The sequence below is a fragment of the Bufo gargarizans genome, chromosome 6, assembly GCF_014858855.1.
Source record: "Bufo gargarizans isolate SCDJY-AF-19 chromosome 6, ASM1485885v1, whole genome shotgun sequence".
In the NCBI taxonomy this organism is placed as follows: Eukaryota; Metazoa; Chordata; class Amphibia; order Anura; family Bufonidae; genus Bufo; species Bufo gargarizans.
The window spans coordinates 274,168,368-274,188,109 of NC_058085.1; the positions used below are offsets into that span (position 1 = coordinate 274,168,368).

Genomic DNA, 19,742 nt, shown 5'->3' on the forward strand with positions numbered 1-19,742 from the left:
TCCAAATTTGAGATCTTTGGTTCCAACCACCGTGTCTTTGTGCGACGCAGAAAAGGTGAACGGATGGACTCTACATGCCTGGTTCCCACCGTGAAGCATGGAGGAGGAGGTGTGATGGTGTGGGGGTGCTTTGCTGGTGACACTGTTGGGGATTTATTCAAAATTGAAGGCATACTGAACCAGCATGGCTACCACAGCATCTTGCAGCGGCATGCTATTCCATCCGGTTCGCGTTTAGTTGGACCATCATTTAATTTTCAACAGGACAATGACCCCAAACACACCTCCAGGCTGTGTAAGGGCTATTTGACCATGAAGGAGAGTGATGGGGTGCTGCGCCAGATGACCTGGCCTCCACAGTCACCAGACCTGAACCCAATCGAGATGGTTTGGGGTGAGCTGGACCGCAGAGTGAAGGCAAAAGGGCCAACAAGTGCTAAGCATCTCTTGGAACTCCTTCAAGACTGTTGGAAGACCATTTCAGGTGACTACCTCTTGAAGCTCATCAAGAGAATGCCAAGAGTGTGCAAAGCAGTAATCAAAGCAAAAGGTGGCTACTTTGAAGAACCTAGAATATGACATATTTTCAGTTGTTTCACACTTTTTTGTTATGTATATAATTCCACATGTGTTAATTCATAGTTTTGATGACTTCAGTGTGAATCTACAATTTTCATAGTCATGAAAATAAAGGAAACTCTTTGAATGAGGTGTGTCCAAACTTTTGGTCTGTACTGTATATGTGGGCTTATTCTAGAAAGGCAAGGAATTTATTGTTTTTAAATAAAATACATTATTCTCTGAGTCCACTTGGTTACGTGAGAGGCAGTAGTATACATACATTTTCACATTTCTCCATGTGCAAAGCTTGAATAGGATGAGGAATTACAACAAAAAATTATTAGAAAGTTGCACAACTTCCTGTCGTACGATGATTTAGGTTTCTTTTTGTATCAGTTTGGACAGCAGCTTTAAAGGTAGGTTGCAATCTGCACTCAGTGACCAGAAGGTGTCATGTATCTAACCAGTAAAGCTGGAGCTCCATGACAAGTAGTGCAGGAGTCGGCGTGTGATTCGTGAGTTGGCCTCCTGACCCTAGAATTCCCCAAAATACAGAAGTATTCAATTCTTTGCGATTCCAGGGTTGTGATTACTCCCATTTATGAGTCGCACTTCAGGTCCATTCGATTCCATTACGTTTTGAGTCTACCCAGTGATCTTTTGTAACAATTGTTGTGCTCAGAGTCACATTTAGCCCCAGCCTAATACTCCAGACAGCTATAATTCATTCTAGCGAAAACCTAAGGCCCCCCATACACATTAAAGGGGTTGTGTCATCTCAGACAATGGGGGCATAGCTCATTGTCTGGTAGTATCTTGTAAACAGAGCCAGCAAAGTCCCAGAGAGCGCACCGCACATGCGCGGCTGCCCTCCATTCATTTCTATGAGGCCGCCGAAAAAAGTAGAGCGCTGGCTCGGCAATTTCCGTCAGCCCCATAGAAATGAATGGGAGCGTTGGCAGCATATGTGTGGTACTCCTTCATTTATTTCTATGGGGACTCCGAAAATAGCGGAGCGACGAACTTGGCTATTTTCAGTGGGCCAATAGGAAGGCTTGGTGGTGGCCAGACCCGGCACCGCCGGCCACCACTTTGCCCGCCTCATATTTGGCTTTGTTTTAGGTGTGATATGCCCCCATTGTCTGAGATGGGAATACCCCTTTAAGGTATTGTCAGCCGAACCCATCATGGGTAACTTTGTTTCTTTTCATAAAGACAACACATGTTTAAAGGGAACCTGTCACCTGGAAAAGACAATTTACACTAATCACAGTGCCCTAAAGTATCTCTCATAGTGTGCCCAAAGATGTATTCATATCTTCTTTCTGCGTTGTGCGGTCTCATAAAATCGACTTATAAAACTGTGTTTGGCACCTTTTTGAAGTCGTGCTGATGTCACGGGGGCAGCGGCCTCCTTGACTCAACCGTCGGATAAGCCCGCCCCATGCCGCTCCTCCGCATATTGATGGACATTTTTACCTGTAGCCGGGACCGCGCTCTTCTCGCGCATGCATCGTGCGTGTCCTGCCACAGCATGATCCCGGCTCCCTCCCTCCCTGGCATCATCTTGTTCACTGCGCCGTTCCTATACAGCGTGCTCGCGCCCATCGCTTTTCCTCTGCGGCGTGAGCGTGATCACTGTCTGCTTGTACTGCAGCGCAGGCGCAGTGAACATGCAGATGCCAGGGAGGGAGGGAGCCGTAGCCGAGATCGCGCTGCGGCAGGACGCGCACGGCACATGCGCGAGAAGAGCGCTGTCACGGCTACAGGGAAAAATGTCCATCAATATGCGGAGGAGCGGCATAGGGGCGGGCTTATCCGACGCTTGAGTCAAGGAGGCCGCTGCCCCGTGACTTCAGCACAATATAGAAAGGGGGGAGAAAAAGAATACCGAAACAGGAGCCGCACATCTAAAATATAGCAAATTTATTTAGGAAAACAGACACGACAAGAAAAAAGTTTAAATCGTTGTATACAACAAATCAGGGCCATGTGAACCATATATCTGCACATGCCACCCTGGCTCACCACAAAATCATGAGCATAACCCCACACCAATGAATATATAACATTCTAAAGTGCATGTAGTCCATCAACAATGAATAAAAAATCCAGATACTTATCATAAAGATAGCATGGTGGGGGTATGTGTGGTGGTCAGGAAAAGAGCCCAACGCCTATCGCCAGGCTTGCTGGCTTCCTCAGGAGTGCCTGATCCTCAATGGCACAAGATCAGATATATATACAAATAGTAATGGTCTTTACCTGCGTCTCAGGTCCCCATGTGGAGAATGGGGGCGGCAACCACCCCGCTGACATGGAGGAGAAGGAGGGAATGGACGGCGCCTCGGGCCTTAAAACGCACATGGCTGTGGCTACTAGGTGATGCCAAAGGCGGACGGCGGACTGAAGTGCCGTCTGCCCATGCGTTGTGTGCTGCGTTCCAATCGGCGGAAGCAGCAAGTCACGCGGGCTCAGAGGCATCTGGTGCGTGTCAAAGGCCGGAGGTGGCATAACTGAAGTCGAGTACAGGATCCAAAATATTCAATCGAAGAAAAAAAGAAAAGAAAAAAAGCATATGAATATATAAAGCGCAAGAAACACTTATGAACAAGGATGAAATACATGAGTGAGACATACTTTTATAAAAAAAAACTTAATTATGATCCATTCATGCAATCTAGTGGAGGATCAATTATCATGGTGAGAAATTATTATTAAGGCCTCATGCACACGACCGTTTTTCTTTTGCGGTTCGCAAAAACTGGTTCCGTAGGTCCGTGATCCGTGTCCGATTTCCCTTCCATGGGTCTTCCTTGATTTTTGGAGGATCCACGGACATGAAGAAAAAAGTTGTTTTGGTGTCCGCCTGGCCGTGCGGAGCCAAACGGATCTGTCCTGACTTACAATGCAAGTCAATGGGGACGGATCCGTTGTCACAATATGGTGCAATTGCAAACGGATCCGTCCCCCATTGACTTTCAATGTAAAGTCAGGAGTCCCTATTATACCATCGGATCGGAGTTTTCTCCAATGCAATGGTATATTTTAACTTGAAGCGGCCCATCATTATGGGAACGCCTCTATGTTAGAATATACCATCGAATTTGAGTTAGATCGTGAAAACTCATATCCGACAGTATATTCTAACACAGGGGCGTTCCCATGGTGATGGGGACGCTTCAAGTTAGAATATACTAAGAAGTGTGTACATGACTGCCTCCTGCTGCCTGGCAGCACCCGATCTCTTACAGAGGGCTGTGATCCGCACAATTAACCCCTCAGGTGCCGCACCTGAAGGGGTTAATTGTGCATATAATAGTCCCCTGTAAGAGATCAGGGGCTGTCAGGCAGCAGGGGGCAGACCCCCCTCCCTCCCCAGTTTGAATATCATTGGTGGCCAGTGTGCGGCCCCCCCTCCCTCTCTCTATTGTATTATCATTGGTGGCCAGTGTGCGGCCCCCCTCCCTCCCTCTATTGTATTATCATTGGTGGCACAGTGTGCGGACCCCCCCTCTCTCCCTCTATTGTATTATCATTGTTGGCCAGTGTGCGCCCCCCCCCCCCCGGCCCCCCCTCTATTGTATTAATATCATTGGTGGCACAGTGTGCGGCCTCCCCCCCTCCTGGCAGCAGAGAGTTCCGATCAGAGTCCCAGTTTAATCGCTGGGGCTCCGATCGGTAACCATGGCAACCAGGATGCTACTGCAGTCCTGGTTGCCATGGTTACTTAGCAATATTAGAAGCATCATACTTACCTGCTGGCTGCAGCGCTGTCTGTGACCGGCCGGGAGCTCCTCCTACTGGTAAGTGACAGGTCTGTGCGGCGCATTGCTTAATGATCTGTCACTTACCAGTAGGAGGAGCTCCCGGCCGGTCACAGACAGCGCAGCAGCCAGCAGGTAAGTATGATGCTTCTAATATTGCTAAGTAACCATGGCAACCAGGACTGCAGTAGCGTCCTGGTTGCCATGGTTACCGATCGGAGCCCCAGCGATTAAACTGGGACTCTGCTCGGAACTCTCCGCTGCCAGGAGGGGGGGAGAGAGGGGAGGCCGCACACTGTGCCACCAATGATATTAATACAATAGAGGGGGGGCCGGGGGGGCGCACACTGGCCACCAATGATAATACAATAGAGGGAGGGAGGGGGGGCCGCACACTGTGCCACCAATGATAATACAATAGAGAGAGGGAGGGGCGGGGGGGCCACACACTGGCCACCAATGATACTACAATAAAGGGAGGAGGGGCGGGGGGGCCGCACTGGCCACAAATGAAATTAAAACTGGGGAGGGAGGGGGGGTCTGCCCCCTGCTGCCTGGCAGCCCCTGATCTTATACAGGGGGCTATGATACGCACAATTAACCCCTTCAGGTGCGGCAACTGAGGGGTTAATTGTGCAGATCACAGCCCCCTGTAAGAGATCGGGTGCTGCCAGGCAGCAGGGGGCAGTCATGTACACAGTTCGTAGTAAATTCTAACTAGAAGTGTCCCTATCACCATGGGAACGCCTCTGTGTTAGAATATACTGTCGGATCTGAGTTTTCACGAAGTGAAAACTCAGCTCTGAAAAAGCTTTTATGCAGATGGATCTTCGGTTCTGTCTGTATGAAAGTAACCTACAGACGCGGATGCCAATCTTGTGTGCATCCGTGTTTTTTCACGGACCCATTGACTTGAATGGGTCCGTGAACCGTTGTCCGTCAAAAAAATAGAACAGGTCCTATTTTTTTGACTGACAGGATACACGGATCAGGGAGGCGGATGACAAGTGGTGCATTTTCCGAGTTTTCAACGGACCCATTGAAAGTCAATGGGTCCGCAGAAAATCACGGAAAACGGAACAACGGCCACGGGTGCACACAACGGTCGTGTGCATGAGGCCTAATAAACATGATTAATTAGTGCCCTAAATAAACCCTACATTTTAGTCATGTGAATAATTCATGCGCAGAATTAGCCAACAGTCAAATTAGACTTGATGCGTTAATTAGGTTACATGATTAACACCCAAATATGATTAAGTACATGTACCTTATTTATGTTCTTTACCCCAATAATTTTTCTATTTGATTTTTATTTAAAAAAAAAAAAATTTTTTTTTTTTTTCAGCACGACTTCAAAAAGGTGCCAAACACAGTTTTATAAGTCGATTTTATGAGACAGCACAACGCAGAAAGAAGATATGAATACATCTTTGGGCACACTAGTAGAGATACTTTAAGGTACTGTGATTAGTGTAAATTGTCTTTTCCAGGTGACAGGTTCCCTTTAAAAAAGTAGTATCTATGTGACATGAATTAATTTGGCCTATGGACAGGAATTATTCCGTGAGACAACCTCTTTAAGGCACTATATATATATAGTGCGTCTGTGCAGCACCGATTGTCCCCTGGAATTAAAGGGGTTTCTGGTACTTTAATATTAATCACCGCCAGACCCCTCGCACCCCCACGATCAGCTGTCCTGCAGCACCTATGGCACTGGAACTACACAGCTATACACTCCTATAGTTTACTACATTCTTCTGCCGATCAGATATTGATGGGCCATCCTGAGGATAGTAAATTCCTGGACAAACCCTGGCCATCAATGTTAAGGTACCAGAAATCTCCTTTATTGTTTCTAGGGAATAGTACCGTATATGCCGGCGTATAAGACGACTGGGCGTATAAGACGACCCCCAACTTTTACACTGAAAATATAGAGTTTGGGATATACTCGCCATATAAGACTACCCCTTTTTCAACACACAGCAGTACATTACTGCATCCCACCACCATCCCTGGGTACCTCTGCCATCCCTGAATCCCACCACCATCCATGGGTACCACTGCCATCCCTGCATCCCATCACCATCCCTAGATACCACTGCCATCCCTGCATCCCACCACCATCCCTGCATCCCACCACCTTCCTTGTCCTCCCTCCCTGCCTCCCAGACCCTAAACATGTGCCATCTATACCCTGAACATGTTTTTGTTATGTTATTCTTCATATTCACATTCACATATGCACATATGCGCCGCACTTAGATACGCCGCACGGAGATCTCGCACATGCGCAGGAGCGAGATGCGAGCGGCTGTGAGGATCCCGTGTATCCACGCTCGCCGCATGAAATCTCGCACATGCGTAGGAGCGAGATGCGAGCGGCTGGGAGGATGGCGGTACAAGGAGCATACAAGGTACAGAGCAGGGGGGAGGCATACAAGGTACAGAGCAGGGGGCGGTATACAAGGTACAGCGCAGGGGGGGGCATATGCCGTGGGTTACATCGCAGCTCTCAGCTGCTGGGGATACAAGGCAATAGCCCGGGCTCTCTCTGTTGATAATTCGGGCGTCCCGGCACTGCAGCGCCCGCCATACCCGGCGTATAAGACGACCCCTGACTTTTGAGGAGATTTTCATGTGTTAAAAAGTAGTCTTATACGCAGGAATATACAGTACCTCCCTAATACTGCATGTGATGGAACAAAAGCCAAGTTCATTTTACCGTTTTATTTCTCCTGTTAATTTACGCTTCCATAATGATGTGCTCCATCCCACAAATTAAATGATAAAACTGTCATAAAGACCGACCCTGAGACCAGGCTCACACGTCTCCTTATTTCTTCCCTCCATAGGATCTCATTTTTTTTTTTTTTTACCTTTCCAAGTGAAAACCTAGCTAAAATGTGTGAAGATGTAGGAGATCTCATTGTATAGCAATGTCGTTTCATGACATTCAGGCTTTAAAGATAAACTAAGCTCATCCAGTGGGGGAGATTTATCAGAACTGGTGTAAAGTAGAACTGGCTTACTTGCCCATAGCAACCAATCAGATTCCACCTTTCATTTTCCAAAGGAGCTCTGAAAAATGAAAGGTGGAATCTGATTGGTTGCTATGGGCAGCTAAGCCAGTTTTCCTTTACACAAGTTTTGATAAATCTCTTTTCAGCTGACATTGGAAAATTTGGGTCCGGCGCAGCACATAATGGCACATCCATTCACCGGTGACTTGGCTCCAGTGATGTGAACCTGGAAATACAGAAATAGAATGCATTCACATTCCTCCTTGTTGTATATATGTTTTTTTTTCACATAAAATGGACATGTATGAGGCTGGGTTTCCCTTTTGGCAAATTCAGGACTGTTTATCGGCACTGCTCATGGAAATAAAGTGGAAAGACACAGAGCAGTATGCCAGCAAGCAGCGTGATTTCTTGTTTCACATAGTTTTCATTTTTGTTAATGGAGTATGCTGTGACAAATCATAGCTGCGAATAAGGGAAATCACCCCTAAACTGTTCTTTAAAGGGGTTGATCCATCTCACTGTAGAAAGCGTACGGAAGCTGCTGGGCAGGCCAGGACTCCGATGTTTCCTTTACTCCCATTGCAGTGAATGGGAGCTACGCAAATAGCGTAACACAGAAGGCTATGCTTTTTTCCGTAAATCGGGAGTTACAGAAGCAGTGTAGCTTGTTCTGCTACATGTAAACGGCCAGATGGGACAAGGTAAATTTTTACACTTTAAGGTAAATTAATGTAACAGCAAACAGACCTGCATTATGTTCTTAGGGTTAAAAAAGAAAGTTTGTTACCAGGAAATTCACTCATAAACCCGGCACAATGGGGGTCATTTACAAAGACCGTCTTTTTACGCTGGTTTTTGTTCCCCATTAGCACTGACGGAGGATGCGCCTAATTCGCCTCGTCATAAATTAAGTGCATCCTCCTGCTGTGTGTGCCTGTCGTGAAAAAACTACTCCACTCCCTGCGCAAAGTAGTTTTTCGGCTACGTTTACACCTAAAACAGGCGTAAATATAAGTAAATATGCCTGGGCCGATGGCGCGGCCCCAGCCCCAACCAGGCCCCCATCACTCCAGTGGAGAGGAGGTGTAAAATTGCCCGTGTGACATTGACAAGATATTGTCGCACAGGAATTTAAAAAGTCACAAAAGGAGGCCTTGTGGCTATTTTTTCACCAAAAACTCGCTTAAAAATGTAAGTAAATGACTCCCAATGCCTTGTAGTTCCAGCTCTTAGCTTCTTAGCAATTGAAAATGTAACATTCACAACGACAAAAAAATGTGTATACTCACATCAAAGGGATACAAACAGCCAGGAACCACACAGACCACTATGGGAGAAACCAAACTTTTTTTCCCAACTTAAAATTTATTACGTTTTATATTTTTTCACATATATTATATATTTATCACATATAAAGTACAGCAAAATGGACGATCCAGATCAGGTGGAGCAATGCAGACAGTGTATTTCACTTTTGATTAGACACGTCATAGCAGTGATTTTGGAGTACTGACCTCTGGGACCCACACAAATTCCAAAAACAAAGGAGTGATAGTTGGGAAAGTCGTGACAAAAAAAAAAGACAATGGGGGTTAATTGGCTTAGGCTACTTTCACACTTGCGGCAGAGTGATCCGGCAAGCAGTTCCGGGGCAAAACGTATGCCAACTGATGGCATTTGTAAGACTGATCAGGATCCTGATCAGTCTTAAAAATGCCTGATCAGTCAGAAAAATGCATTGAAATGTCGGATCCGTCTTTCCAGTGTCATCCGGCAAAACTGATCCGGCATTTATTTTTTTCATCTTTTTTTTTCGGTCTGCGCATGCGCAGACTAGAAGGCCGGTTTAGGCATTCTGGTATTTTGAATACATTCCTATGGAAAAAATGCCGGATCCCGCATTCAGGCAAGTCTTCAGTTTTTTTGGCCGGAGATAAAACCGTAGCATGCTGCGGTTTTATATTTTGCCTGATCAGTCAAAAAGATTGAACTGAAGACATCCTGATGCATCCTGAACGGATTGCCCTCCATTCAGAATGCATGGGGATAAAACTGGTCAGTTCTTTTCCGGTATACAGCCCCTAGGACGGAACTTTATGCCGGAAATAGCCTAAGTTGCCCACAAGAACCAGAGTGATCCTTTCATTTTCCAAAAGAGCCTTTAAAAAATTAAAGGTGGAATCTGATTGGTTACTATGGGCAAACAAGTCAATTTTCCATAGCAGCAGTTTTGATACATCTCCTCCTTGGTTCCTATTCGTCCCTGTACAACTGGCTGCGCAATCCACTCAGTGCCTTTTGTTTTCAGACTCTTAATAGCAGTGATTGACAGGTCATTAAAAAAAAGAAATGTGTGCAGTCCCTAGACAGCCCCTTCGAGACTTGCTGTGACACTGCTGTGATTGGCACCACATTTTTTTCTTGAGAAAACAGTTAATTGAATGGATCAATTTTAGTTGTACTTTTATTAAAAGAATCAACTGTGGTTTTTACATTTTTAGATTAGCACCATAAGGGCTCATACACACAGACATCTTTTTTTCTCCTTGTCCGTTTTTTAGCGGCCCGTATGCGGAACCATTCACTTCAATGGGGCTGCAAAAACAACGGAAATCACTCCATGTGCATTCTTTGTCCGCATGGCCGTGCCACGAAGAAATAGAACATGTCCTATATTGTCCATATTACGGACAAGGATAGGACTGTTCTATTATGAGCCGGCTGTTCCGCAAAATGCAGAATGCACATGGCCGGTCTCCGTGTTTTGTGGATCCACAATTTGCGGTCCGCAAAACAGGCGACGGTTGTGTGCATGAGCTCTAGGAACGTTAGTGGTAGGTATGCTGTTGTTTAAAAATATGCAGGATGCCCTAAAACACTAAGGGAGACATTTATCAACCCCTTTATGCCAGAAAACTACCCTCAAGAAATTCACACAGTTTGATGCACACGCCCCACTTGTGCAAAATTTTGTGACTTTGTGGGGGTTTTCTGCCCCGCTCTACACTGTTCCAAAACAATTGGCAGAATGGTGTTGGGAGGGGGCATCGCCAGCTCGGCACATTATTATAATTTGTGCCAGGAAACTCCCTTGTTGGTGTTGATTTATATGCTATGTACACCTTTTAGTATTGCATTGTACTTATTTTGAGCTAAAAATCGTTTTTTCAATTGGTCTCTATTAAAAATATGGAATCCTTTTTTCTGTACAGAGATGAGATGCTCTAGCAGCAGCCTATGGATTTTTAGTCTTTCCCGTCATCTGGGGAGCAGACAAGCTCCTTATCTCTGCTCTCTGACATTTTTAAACACTCCTTAAAGCTCAATCCTTATCTTACTGATAAGACTGTGGCTTAAATAAGTGTTTATGACCTCTTAATAGTTTAGAGATAAGGTCTATTAGATGACCGGCACAAAGTGAAAGTACCAGTCACACAGTTAGAAAAACAGTTAGCCTTTTGAGACAGAATGTCTTAACATTTTTATTAAAGGCCAATTGAAAATCAGATTTTTACCCAAAAATGAGTAAAATGCAATCATAAACAAAAAATGCCTCCAAAAGTTATACATAGCCTTTAAGTTCTGACACACAGGACTGCACAGATACCCCAAAATTATTACGAAATCTGCTCCTCTAAATAATTGTCTTGCATCTGACGCAGGTAGGGGATAGATTAAGAGTGATGTGTCTTAAGAAATGTATTTGAACACCAATTGGTGACCCTCGGATTTCTAGCAAGGATTCATGCTTTGTCATTGCTGCAGATCTGACCATGGATTAGCTCCATTCAGTGGGGCTAATCTGTGTGTGGCTACCTGCCCCATAGTTTTGTACAAATTCTGCAAACACTTTGCATCGAGAAGGGACATAGATTTCAAATCTGTGCCGGGGGGAAAAAAAGCAGTCCTATGAAAAAGAATAGGGAAGTCAATTTGCATAAAACTTTGTTAGAATACTGTACGGCGCGATCGCTACCTTGGGAGTCGATTCACTCATCCCTAATAAGGAACATGAATTTTCATTGGAAACAATGAGACACGGATTTGGCGTGGTTTTCATTTCAGCACTATGCCCCGAAATCCATCTAAAATGGAAGCTGTTTGAATGCAGCCTTAGGTTGGCAGCTTAGAAAACTGTCATAAAAACTGCATGTGTAATTTAAGGCCTTATGGCCTAATGTGGCTGCCTTATGGACGCAACATCCAGACCCCCCACCGTTTTGCTGAACCAAACTTAGATCGTTGCGCGGTTCTGTTCAGTTTACTAGAACCACTTGCGGTCCGGCTTATGCACTAATTTCATAGATGTCTGGAACTGGCTTACAATGACAGCTGTTATCTGATGGGGACAGCACAGCTTTAATTAGAGCGGCTTATTTCCTATGATGTGATTTGTACTGAGGACACGTGAAAAACCGGCAAAATACTACGCCCAGCACATTAGTGTAATGAAAGTTTGGAAAAGGGACACAGAATGAAGGAGAAAAATAGCCCATTGATGTATATAATGATGCGGAGTAGGGATGAGCGAATCGACTTCGCGAAGTAATAACTTCGCTTATCAGAGCCAATACATTCTAATACTGCTCCGTACAGTATTGAAGCAAAGTTTTATGCGAATCGACTTCAGATGTTTCATCCGAAGTCGATTCGCTCATCCCTAATGCTGAGGGTCAGCAGGGCCATGATTCATTGTAATAGCATACGAAAAAAGATGCCATTACAACCAATACAAGCAAGCTATGGATGCCCACCTTCATTATGCCCACCTTCTAAGTGCCAGTGTAGCACCGTACAAATCAAGCAATACCACTTTCTTTAACTGACCCAGTCATAGATTGGCTAAAGGAGGAGAGTGAACTCCAGAAGCCTTCATACATCAGAAAGATAAAGTAAAGACAGTAAAGTGATGTTCCTACTGCTTTGTGGGGGCCCCTTATGCTTATAGGGACATAGGCCGCTTCTTTTCAGGACATCGGAGGTCATTCATCAAACTGGTGTAAAGTAGAACTGGCTTAGTTGCCCACAGCAACCAATCAGAATCCACCTTTCCTTTTGGACAGCTCCTTTGAAAAATGAAAGGCGGTATCTGATTGGTTGTTATGGGCAACTAAACCAGTTCTACTTTATACCAGTTTGATAAATGACATCCATTGTGACTATGAGATCACTATGGGGCATTAAATATATTTAAAAATTTTGGTACATATGTGCAGGGACGGACTGGCCATAGACCCTACAGGGAAATTTACCGGTAGGCCGATGCCCAGAGGGCCACCCAAACCCTCCTCTTGGCTAAAAGCCAGGTACAAAAAGATCTGATGCTCTCAGCATTAATTCAGGCAGTATACTGTGGTATCCGGGGCCACTTTTAGTTTTTTTTCCAGGGCCACTTTAAGTTCCCAGTCCGCACCTGTATATGGGGAGAATGTACATATGCCTCATATGGGCGTCATGGGGCTTGGTCCTATCAAATCCCACCAACATACTGTTTGAATACCGTCATAAACGTGCAGGCAAGTGCTAGCTTAAAAGTGTTGTCATATTACTGCATAAGAGGTCATGTACATGACCGCGTGCCGGCCGGGCCCGCAAACAGTGGGTCCGCAAAATACGGGCCCCAGCCGTCCTTGCACCACATCAGGGATGTGGACCCATTCACTTGAATGGGTCTGCAATTCGGAAGGTCGGTGCGGAACGGAGGCACGGAACCCCATGGAAGCACTACGGAATGCTTCTGTGGGGTTTATGTCCGTGCCTCCACGCCGCAAAAAGTAGTGCATGCACTACTTTTATTCGGGGCGGACCATCAGATGCGGATAGCGGACCCCATTCAAGCATGCGGCAGCCCCACGGTTGGTACCTGTGCATTGCAGCACAGACCCGGCTGGCACATGGTCGCGTGCATGAGCACTAAGGCCGAGTTCACATCGCCGTTAAGCTTTCCGTTCTGATCCGCCAGAACAAAAAAAAAAAGATCCTTTATTTCGAGCATCCGTTGTGCTTATTTTGCTTCAATTCCATAGGAAATCCGTTATTTTTGAGGGAAGAAAGTCACCCACGGAGGGAGGGATGTGTGTATTTTGTGCGGTATAAAATGTGTGGTATTTTCCTATGGCGACAGCTGGTGATCTATGAGACTTTCAGCTGCCAGACTTTTAATGATCATCCAGTCGTCAGTGGGTATTATTTTGCTGAGAGGCTGACCCTTCTTGTTTCCATGGTTACAATCACCCTGCAATCCATCAGTGGTGGCCATGCTTGCACACTATAGGAAAAAGCGCCGGCCTATCTAGTGGCCGGGACTGTGGGAGCACATATAAGCAGCAGGTCCCAGCCACTTTGTACCTGTGCTGAAGCAGTGGTCGTAGCCATAGAAAAAGCAGTGTATAATGTGATGGTAAAATGAATCCAGACAGCAAAGGTAGCAATATGGATAATAACAATACATTAGTAAGTGCCTTGTATTAAAGGGGTTCTCCTGGGCTGTTCATATTGATGACCTTTCCTCATGATAAGTCATCAATATCAGATGTCGTAGTTTTATTCCGGCTGCCTCTCGGCATCTTTGCCGCGCTGTGGTCGGACCTCCAGCCCACCCCTATTATAGTGAATGGAGTTGGAGTGGACTTCCAGCGGCAGGGTGCACTAGCGGCAGCACGGATCTGGCAGGCTGCTCCCCTGCCGGAACAGCCTGCCAGAGAAGGATGCCGCTAGTGTAAAACTAGCCTTAAACAGTGACACAAGCGTCACAGCACCACCATTACAGAGACAGCCATAGAAATTATGTTTGTAAACCGCAAAACACATACGATCGTGTACATGAGGCCTAAGAGGATGGTGAAAAATCGGAAGTTTCATCTCTGACAGTGTAGGTATATATTATAACGAAATCTAGTTCTGTGTTCTGGTTTCTCTGATGTTGTAACCGACTAATTAAGTATGCAAAAAATATGCTCCATAATCTGCCCCGCAGACCGTTTCATCACAACCTTCCTACACACAAGGTTTCACAATTCTTGACTAAACGCTCTTTGCTGAGCTTTAGTCAAACATTTGCTTTGCAAATGAGGTCCCCTCCTGACATTGTGTCTATGACCCATGGGGCTGCCGTAAAGCAATTTTCTTAAAGGGAACCTGTCACCTCAAAAATGCATCTACACCCGCCAGCAGTACCTCATAGTAGCTCGCAGCCTGTTAATAATCATATGTTTCATCCTGTTGTCCGATGCTGTGTAAGTTCAAAAAACGCAGTTTTATTCTCCATCAGCGCTTTAAGGCCGGCCAGCTTGAAGTCATGGGGGCAGTGGCCTTCTTGCTTCAAGTCAAGGTAACCACGCCGGTGCGCTCTGTAGCAATGCTCTATCCCATCTCCTGCTGCCGCTGTTAGCCAGGTTTCAGCGGCGCAATGCGCATGCGCGAGACTTGGGGAATCGCAGCCGCACTGCAGGCTGTCGCACTCAGGCAAGAGGGAACAGTTAGGGGGCGTGGTTACCTTGACTTGAAGCAAGGAGGCCACTGCCCCATGACTTCAAGCTGGCCGGCACTATAGCGCTGATGGAGAATAGAAATGCGTTTCTTTAACTTACGCAGCATCGGATAACAGGATGAAACATATGATTATTAACAGGCTGCGGGCTACTATGAGGTACTGCTGGCGGGTGTAGATGCATTTTTGAGGTGACAGGTTCCCTTTAATGCTTTCTAAATGCTGTTAAGAACAGCCCAGACAAGATGGCCACCCCATCATCATGTTCAGGAAATAGAATAAATAAATCTGCAATCAGAAAATAAAAAGAGATTAGAAAAAAGGATATGTGTCACTATCAGGTTTTAACTAGCACAAAAAATTTGGTGACACCTTTCCTTTGTTGCGTGTCACCTCCCTGAACACACCACCAGCACAATACAGGCTCTGTTTATGATGGCATGTATTGTGTGAAACACAGGAGTTAATATGGTTGGTTTTCAGACTACAGACCGCCCTTGGTGAAGGGGACTTAGGCTGGTTCGCCTCATTTTCACGGCAGCCCAGTCTAAGCGCTGAACAGGTCCCCTGTGCCCCGGGGAGTGGGGGCTCAGCTCTTGCATGAGAGCCATGCTCCTGCTTTAATAGCCCGAACCGGCAGGAGTGCCGATCCAGGCTGTTTATTGCTTTACATGCCGCAGGCAATGGTGGCCGCTACATGTAAGCGGTGACGGAGTACTTTCTAGCAGGGTGTGCCTCTCTGACGCACTATAGGGATAGTGCATTGTATTTTAAAATCAGTCAGAATGTTTTAATATATTAAGTGTTAAAAAAAAAAAAAAAGTTTATTAAATAAATAAAAAATTCCAGTGAAAAAATACACTTCTTTTCCATTAAAAATACGTTTCTCAATGAAAAAAATAGCAAAAAAAATTTCCCCTGTATTTTTGGTATCGCCGCATTCGTGGCGACCCGCAGGATTTAAATATCGTGTGAATTATCCCCTATGGTGAACGCCGTAAAAAATTCTTTTTGAAATGACAGAATTGCTAATTTATTCTTAGTTGCCGCAAAAAAACTTTAACAAGCAATCAATAGCGTAATTTAGTCCAACATGATACCAATGAAAACTACAAGTCGTCCTGCAAAAATCAAGCCCCACACAACTCCATAGAATGAAAAATAAAAAAGTTATGGGTCTTGGGAAGTTGCGATGGACCAAAGTAGTAAAATGTAAAAAAACTATATGTATTTGATATGATCTATTTGATGTAATCGTACTGAACCAGAGAATAAAAATATTATTTATACCGAAAAATGAACACCCCAAAATGTATGCCATAAAAACTCAGTGCAGTATTGCTGTTTTACCCATCTCCCTCCCAGAAAGAGTTAATAAAAGTTAATCAAAAAGTTATGTGTACCTCAAAATGGCTCCTTAAAAACTACAACTTGTCCTGCAAAAAAAACAAGCTCTCTTACAGCTATATAGACGGAATAATAAAAAAGTTATAGCTCTGAGAAGGCAACGATGAAAAAAGGAAGAAAAACGCTTGGTCCGCAAAGCCCAAAACAGGCTGGTCACTAAGGGGTTAACAGTGTCAAGATTATAATGCCTGCAGAAAAGCACTTGGGACTGTATTTCCCATCTTCGGCCTTAATTGCCAGCCTGGCAGAGATATTGGTAATTACTGTTTATTAGGGAAGTGGTCATTATGGCTTCAAGGTGGAGCTTCCCTTTAAAGGGATTGTCTATAAGTATAAAACATTCCTATCCTGTAAGTTCCTTACCAATATGAAGTAATTTGCGCTGGTAGGAAAGGTTTCTTTGGAGATCCCCTTTAAATCGGCACTACAGCTCAGCAAAACTCTTCTGTTCCCCTTGTTGTCTTTTAAATCTTACAATTCCAGAAGTAGTAGTTTCCTCTAGTATTATAGTTCTGGCCCTCTACCCTCCGGGTTCCTGGTGCATTGTGACATGCAGATATGGTGGTCACAATGGGATAAAGAAATCATAGACAGTCTGATGGTCTCTGCAGTCATCACGGTACTGATGATTGGATTAGATGTAACCATTACCAATATAATATATTTTTGCTTTGCTTGAAACCATCGCAAGGTATTTAGTCGTCTTCAGCAGCCTAGGCTCCCGGTTTGAGGTAGCTCGATCAGTATGGCCGACTGCCAATAACATCATATTATACCTATGGTTTCCTCTCCTAAACCTCAAAAACCATAAGATGACATGGCATGAGTAATAGCATCCTCCGTCACTGCAGGCGCCTGTACTTGTATCATCGCTATGTGTCCTGTGCATTTGCTCTCTGCCATCAAATAATATCAGTGCCATGGGCGGACTGGCCATAGACCCTACAGGGAAATTTCCCGGTAGGCCAAACCCCAGAGGGCCACCTAAGCTCTCCTCTTGGTTGCCAGCCAAGTACATAAAGATTTGATTCCCTCAGCCTATCTGGTTATGCTGAAGCAGTATTTTGTGCTCCACCGTCATATTTGGTTCTGCTAGGACAGTATTTTGTTCTGCACTATGGTATTGCTGGCCCGCCTTCTGTTTATTTGGACCCCCTACAACGTGGGGCCACTTTTATTTTTTTTCCAAGGCCACTTTAAGTTCCCAGTCTTTCCCTGGTTGCTGAAACACGTGTCCTTATGATAGTTCATCAATATCAGATCAAATCAACCCACGAGCCCGCCGACCAGCTGTTTAGGTGCAGTGCCAGCACCAGAACTACACAGCTTTGTCCATTGTGTAGTATACAGAGCTGGTAACTGCAACTCTGCTCCCATTCACTTCAATGGGAGTAGCCCTGCAGTCACCAGCTCCAACCACTACATGGACGGAGTTTTGTAGTTTTGGCACCAGCTTCCGTCACAGGAGCTACCCCAAAACAGCTGACTGGTGGGGGTGCCTGGTGTCAGACCACTTCTGATCTGATATTGATGGTTTATCTAGAATAGCCCTTTAATGTTGTTTGCAGCTTCACAATTCTGTGTTGGTCATTTTCTTAGTACATCTTGGTAATGATTGCAGGGTTGCTTTTATGATACAGAGCTCCAAGTCCTCGGCATCAACATAGATTCAAAGCATAGAATTCTGACTACCTGTAGTTACCACTAGAGGGAGCCTATGGTAGTACCGCATACTGTTGTACATTGAACACAACAATTAGCTTTTTTGCCTACTGTAACCAACAAGAATCCATTTTTTTAAAATAAATCCGGTTGCAAAGGTGTACTTAAAGGATTATTCCCACCTCAGGATATGCCATAACTTTCTGATAGATGTGGGTCCCACTTCTGGAAACTGCTCTTTTCTGTAAAACGCCCCCCGACCTCTTCCATCCTGAATGTGACAGCCAGAGGTGGTCGGGACTACAGAAAGGGCAAAATGGATTGTGCGCTACATTTTCCATAACTCTCATACAAGTGAATAGAAGTAACGAAAACATCATAGCACAAAGAGCTACGCTGTTTACTGATGCGGAAATGGAATAGCTCGACTGTCTCTGCAATTGCGCCCACTGTTAGCTGCTGCAAACAAATGGGATGGGGTCAGGGGCATACTATAGATAGGTATGGGTCCCAGGAGTGGGATACCCATGTATGAGAAATGTATGGTATGTCCTGTGGATATGCCATAGATGTCAGAGATGGGAATACCCCTTAAACCATTAAACTGACCATTTACTTGAGATAACATCTTGCTCATGCTTCAGAGATGAGGAAGATTATGTTGTGGGAAGATCTGTCAACTTTACATAATGGCACCACTATCATTATGCCAAGAAAGAAATAAGTGCAAGCAGGTAAGTAGAAGGAAGGTAGTAAAATTATAACTGGAGAGTTTAAAGAGGACCCATCACCTCTCCTGACATGCCTGTTTTAATAGCTTCACACATTCCCCATGTACAATTTTGGATCATCTATTCTTATGACTCTATGACTCCGACACCCGTCACTCCTGCCGATCAGCTGTATGTAGGGAAGGCGCACGCCGCAAGAACCCCTTTAAAAAAATCTGATCACTTGGACTCGGTTTCTCTGTATATATGGGACACTGGCTTAAAAGTTGGTCGAAGGATCCGTGTTCCAGGCCACATTTGGACCAGATACCGCTCCTCCCTGGGCAGTGTCTGTCCATTCTAGTTGTAGCCAGATAGGCCTGCTAAGTGAAATGCAGTTGGGTAGCCTACTGGGACTGGGGGACCATGTGCGGGACTGCCAAAATATATTTGGAATCATGTTTGGAGATTTCAAAAAGAACCCTAATTCTCTATACCGCCGATCAGTTAACCTTGCTTACATTTTATAGCATAAAGTATTCCAGCAGATAAAGAGATTTATAGGTTACACAAAATATTGTTTTACCGATATTCATCCCATTAAATATGAATTAGACAGTATAAATAATAGAGAAGAGATAGAACATTTATTATGTAGTGTGGAATAAAATGTTCACTATTAAAGCAAAAGTAACAGTACGCACAACAAAAGACATATGTTGTACCCTAAAGCCTGGGGGCATCACTGGCCTTGCCAGCTATGAGCATTGTACAGCACAAGATTAATAACTGATGGAAAATAGAAGATGGATATCACTGCAGGGTATATGTCAATGTTAGCTGTATGGTCATTGTGTCTGCGGAGCTACAGGCTTTAAAACACTTTTTTGCTTTTTATTGTTTTCCTGTGCTAGTTGAGCTTTCTTAGTGAAGTAAGATATTTCTTTAACGGGGCTGTGCCACAGGACAGGAAATAACTAGCTAGTTGCTGGGAATTTGACTGCTGGAACCACCACCGATCCCCAGAGTGGGTGTCCCGCAATCCTTATCTGAAGGAGCGACAGATTAGGCATGCGCCCTGTCTCTCCATTCATAGCCAAGTGCAGCGATTGGC

General features: G+C 44.9%; 1 protein-coding gene across 4 annotated transcripts in view; it reads left to right on the plus strand.

Annotated features, from left to right (window-relative positions):
• MARCHF8 (membrane associated ring-CH-type finger 8) overlaps positions 1-19,742 on the plus strand; it is a 289,843-nt gene that overhangs the window by 42,162 nt on the left and 227,939 nt on the right. Inside the window, exon 2 of one of the 4 annotated variants that reach the window (XM_044296749.1) lies at positions 5,677-5,691. The exons of the other annotated variants lie outside the window; for them this stretch is intronic. The gene's annotated coding sequence lies outside the window, so the exon portion shown is untranslated. The remainder of the gene's footprint in view (positions 1-5,676; positions 5,692-19,742) is intronic. 4 annotated transcript variants of the gene reach the window in all.